General features: G+C 32.2%; 1 long non-coding RNA gene across 2 annotated transcripts; it reads left to right on the top strand.

Moving 5' to 3' along the window:
* Positions 1–1,447: 1,447 nt before the first annotated feature.
* LOC110938977 lies at positions 1,448–3,214 on the top strand. 2 transcript variants are annotated; one of them, XR_002591864.2, is made up of 3 exons: positions 1,448–1,575; positions 2,200–2,287; positions 2,995–3,214. It is a non-coding gene; the product is annotated as an uncharacterized LOC110938977 (long non-coding RNA). The 2 variants fall into 2 exon arrangements; XR_002591863.2 differs by lacking the exon at positions 2,995–3,214 and adding an exon at positions 2,797–2,968 and having other exon boundaries at positions 1,449–1,575.
* Positions 3,215–5,671: the final 2,457 nt, after the last annotated feature.

Here is a 5,671-nt window from a genome sequence, read left to right as displayed (position 1 = left end):
TTAAGAAAAAATTGCAACATAATTTACAAAATGATTTTATTTTTAATTTTAATTATTGTTTTGCATGATGTAATGTTTACATTTAGTATGGCGTTTCAACAAAATAGCTAGTTAGCTACCAAGTGCCTAAACTTATATTAACATATTTTCACGTCTTTTTATATTATGAAAATATTTTTACGTCTTTGATATCACAAATCTACATGCCTTTCGGTATACATACATATAAACGAAGAATAAAATGAAAATTCATTTGAGTTGAAAAAACTCAAGAAATCTTTGTAAAAACCTGTATAATATTTTTTTTCTAAAAAATAGAAATATACATAAATTTGAACATTTATGTAAAAAAACAAAAAAACGCCGAGTACTTTTCTTTTTAAATGTTAAAATTCCATGTTACATAATAGATATGTCCAAAAAAATGTAACATACAACGCTTTTCACATTTTTTTATAAAATGTTCAAATATATATACATTACATTCCCTGTTAAAAATAAAAATAAAAATGTTACATAGGGTTTTCATGAGTTTTTTCAACTTAAGTGAGTTTTCTTCCATCCTCCTATACTTACATACATATATATATTTACAGAACTCAACTCTATATAGGGCCAGAGTCATTTCAGAACCATAAATATTTACAGAACTCGCAGAACTCCTAATAAACAATATTTTTATTTATATATTTTTATGTTTAGGATAACTTTATCATTTATTATGTGTATTTTTACGATTACATACATGTTAAGAGTAATTTTATTATTTTTTACATGTAATTTCATAATTACACAAATGTAAACTAGTTTTTTACATATATGTAATTAGTTATGACACATATATATAATTTTGGCAATTAAACATATTAAACCACTTTTAACATGTATGTAATCAAAGAAATACATATAATAGATGATAAAAAGATCCTAAATACAAAAACTTATATAAAATGATTGTTTATTAGGAGTTCTGCGAGTTCTGTAATATTTATGGTTCTGAAATGAACTCAACTCTCTCTCTCTCTCTCTCTCTATATATATATATATATATATATAGGGTCATGATTTAGAGAAACGGTGAAAAGTGTGAGAACGGTGAGAACGCTTATGGGTCGTCCGATCAAAACAATCCATGGACTAGATTGTGCGGTGGCGTTTTCGTAAATAACATCTGTAACACCCCAAAAACGGGTTTGGTAATTTAGACCCGGTTACTATTAAGAAACGGGTAAGGTACCGTTAATGAGAAAAGTTAACCTGAAAAATGAGGATTTACTAGGAATAGTTAACCTAGTTGATTATTGGTCTCGTTAGTAGTAAGAGAAGAGTTGAAGCCTTATTTAATTAAAACGAAACATGAGGGACCAAAGTGAACAACTTGAAAGTTGTTGTGTTAAAAGAAAACAACACACACACATACACACACATCGTGTGTGTGTTCATGAACGAGCAGGGAAAGCTCCCATGGAGTCAAAACCCTAAACTTCATCAAAATCTCCAAATTGAAAGGCTAAACGAAGCCCAAATTCACAACCGAGCATGAATTAACGATCACCTTCACAAGGGGATCATAAGGTATGTCTTAAAACTTAGATTTGGTGATCTTGTTTGAAGTGGGTTATGATCAATCCATGAAATTGTATGAAATTAAGCATGTAGAGGTGTTAGAAACACCAAATAGAACTTGTGTTATGAATAATTTCAAGTAATTGGGTGATTTAGAATGAAACCCATTGCATGAGTGTGAAGATGATGATCATGATGAACTTGAAGATGTTATAGTGTAATCTTGTGTTGTATAAGGTGTTGTATGATATACTAAGATAGTTAAACTTGAAGTGAAATTTATGATTATGAGATTTTGTTTGAATTTGATAGTTCATAAGATGAAATAAGGAAGAACATGCTTAAAACACTTGTACATTATGCTTAGGAAGTAGTACGCACGCCAAGTGTTTGATGAAATGTCTAAAAGACAATAATAAGTGAAATTGTATGCAAGTAGTGGGTAAACATATATAGTTCATGTGAAGATTATGTAGGGATGATGTCGAGTATGCTTTATGCTTATTTAAATGGATTAATGATATTGAGTATGCTTTATGTAGGTCGTGTGTTAGATGTGAATTTGATATGGCTGTTCATAAGTATAAGCATATATGCTAATAAGAATGTGAATGTAATGACATGAGTGTATAGGAATCATGTCAAGATGGATGGGAGCGTTGAAGGCTAACGGGCTACGAAGACTCAATCAAATAAGCGAACGCAAATACAGGCGCGCAAGGTAAGTGAATTCCGAACTTACACTTTGGATGTAAAATGTATTGCAGTATAATGATTATTGTGAATCATGTGGGAAAGTATGATACAATGGAAGTGATAAGGTAAGTTTACGGTAAATGTGTCGAAAATGGTTAAGAAATAGTTTCTATTAAGTATAGGTAAGAAAGAAGCTTACATGATGGTATTATGTATAAAGATGAAATAAGTAGTTATACGCGTAGGTATGGGTTAGTTTGTAAGTAAGTAATTGGGAATCATAGGAGAGTATGACTATAAACTCGTAAGTATGGAGAATTACGTGTATGCAAATTACATGTATAGACTTGTGTGTTTAGGATTGAAAGGAATATTGTGTAGGATGTAAGTTGTAAGCATATGTACAAATAGAAAGGGTATGTATGCATGAATTGGAATTTAATTATATGTACAAATGAGTGAGACTTGTTATGCATATACCTGGATATGTTCGTACGAATGAAATCTAATGATACTAACCGTTTTCCTATTTAGAATGAAATAAGGAATGCAGGTATACTAGTGTTGGAAGTTGAAGGTAGGCGCCGAAATCCAATGCGGGTGGTTTGAACGGATGGATGAATGGACTAACATAAGCGAAAGCATGATACGTTAATGCCTAATTATGCATGTTTAAATTTTATATATGATGACACCGGTTGCTAATGATGTGATTGTACGTGATGTCTGCAGGTTGTATAGAACGGTGGATTCTCATCATGAAGTGTAAAAGTTTGAAGATCGAGTCAAGAGATGGATTGTACATGTGGGTGCATGGTCACGAAAATTAATACTAGTTTGTCCGATTTTTATAAATCTTTAGAAAGCATTAATGTATTTAATGTAAAAGAGTGATTTAATGTAATTCTAAGTGTGTTAGAATGAATATGATGAAAGGAAATTTTTAAGTTCGTATTTCCGCTGCAACTTTTGGTTAAAGAGTTTTAGGGCGTTACAACATCAATTTTATTATGTGGGACGCGCTTCATTAAGGGTAAAAGGGTCTTTTACCGCTCATATTCAAAACACCATTCAAAAAAAAAAAAACGCCATTAAAAACAAAAACGCCAAAAATTAGTGATAAAACGCGTTGGATATTACAGAAAGATGAAACAACACAGTAACTGAATTTCAGTTATTAACATTTATTAGAAGAAATTCCCTCCTAAATTACGCGCCAAAAACATCATTATATAAACGAGGTAAAACATAGCTTCCATAATCACTACAATCTATCCAATTCTGCAAAAAACATCTTTAACCAAAAACGCCAACTTAAATAAAACGCCAAAAATGGCAACAATCGTTTCTTGGAGATACACTCTGGGAATCAGGCGATACGTCCTCCGTTTTGACAATAGAAGGAGGGTGTATGTTAAGACGGTCAGGGCAATTCTGAAGATGGAAGAGGAGATACAGAGGGCAATCTTATCCCTTGGCATCGCTCTAGACAATGAATGCCATAAAACACATATGCTTATGAAAGCATTAACCAGGAAATTTGGACCAATCAAAGCAGATGTGAAGCCGGACCCTGTCATGACATCATGGCATTTTGATGATGAAACAGACATGGTGACCGTTACATACGACAGCGGAGAGCAGGAAGTCTACTGGCTAGAAAACATCATGACAAAGCAGCGTCTGGGTTTCATGGAAGAATTGCATAATGCCACTTGTACCAACACAGAAATAGACTTAAAATTGTAGTTAATGCAAGACATGTTCAAGTGGAGACTTCAGAATCTTCAGGAACAAGAAGCTGATGAAGGTGAAGGTGATGACATGGATGAAGATCCAGATGAAGACTCCGAGGAGGAAGAAGATGACGCAAGTGATGGATACTTTTCGGATAAAGTACCTTCTGACAAAGGCTTTTAATTTTTTTTCGTCTTTTTTTTTCTTCTGTGTAATCTTCTTTTTGTTTTTTTAAAGATAATTAAATGATATATTTCTCTCTTTATTAGCAAAACACCAAAAAAATACTAAAATGGTTATTTCTTACAAAACGCCAAAAATAACAAAAAAAAATATATTTTCTGCTTAATATTTTATTTGCTCCGTTATTGTATTTTGTCATCTTGTTCTGCATAACGCCATTTAAAAAAACGCCAAACTTAGAAAATAGGACGTCTATCACCTGTAAAACTGATAAAAACTGATCAATACAGTAAATACAAAAACAGTAACTGAAAAGACAGTTACTTTATTACTATCACTTATTATAATAAAAAAAGTCTCGCCTAAATTACGCGCCAAAAAAACTCCTATAAGAGAGGGGTCTATACACAATGAAATTGATCACACCCAGAAAACACAAACGCCATATCCTATAGAAACCACTCACTTTAAAACGCCACAAATGGCAAAGCTTTCACTGAAATGGATTCTTCTTCTGAGAGGGTTATCTCAATAATATTTTGCTGAATGAGATGGACAAATATTCAAGAAAAAGAGACTGGTGACAGTGATATGCCATCATGTGAGCTTTGTTCTTGATGAATATCGGCATGGAAAACGGATCAACACAAGTGTAAAATGCTATTTTGGATTCCATTATTATAAATAGCATCAAGCAAGAGTTGATCTTCAATGACATGCCACCAAACAAGAATATTACACCAAAACACAGGATGGCACTAAGCAGCTTCTTCTGAAAAAGATGGGGTTTATGTAGGAAAGTTGGCATCTAGCTAAAGAATTCATAAAAGGTTCAAAACGCCAAAACAAATTCAAGAAGATAGAGGCTGATGACGGTGAAGATTCGGAAGAGGAATTAGATTACCATTTTATATTTTTTTATTTTCATTTTTTATTGTTTTGATATCAAGTTATATGTTGTTTTGTTATCTAATTCTCTATAAATAAAATACATCATTATATAAAACGCCAAAAACTACAAACACCAAACCGCTAGTAGTATGAAAACTTGGAGAACGGGTGCTGGCAAAGCACCTTGTAAAATGTATTAAACGCCAAAAAATTCACTAAATGCAAAAAAAAGGTCTTATTGTAATCTTATGCAAATATTAATGACTCGTAGTGAATTATTATACAGAACGACACAAACGCCAATAAAATTGACCAGAAAACGCTATAACGCCAAAAAAATTATCTATGTGACACAAAACAATTAATTCAACGCCAAAAAAGTTAATAAATATGATGTGCGTTAGGTGTAATATAATTTAGGTATATATTTTAAGCCCTTTTTACACTTTTTAGCCAAGTTTTAAATTTATAAAACACGATATTTACTAACACTAAACACACATATGGGCAAGTGCACCCATCGTGGACGTAGTATAGTGTTGGTAAGATACCGAGGTTGTCCAAGGACACAAGAGCTTTTAGTACCGGTTTATCCTCA

Source organism: Helianthus annuus, chromosome 5 (assembly GCF_002127325.2).
Source record: "Helianthus annuus cultivar XRQ/B chromosome 5, HanXRQr2.0-SUNRISE, whole genome shotgun sequence".
In the NCBI taxonomy this organism is placed as follows: Eukaryota; Viridiplantae; Streptophyta; class Magnoliopsida; order Asterales; family Asteraceae; genus Helianthus; species Helianthus annuus.
This window is presented reverse-complemented; position numbering and strand designations above follow the sequence as displayed.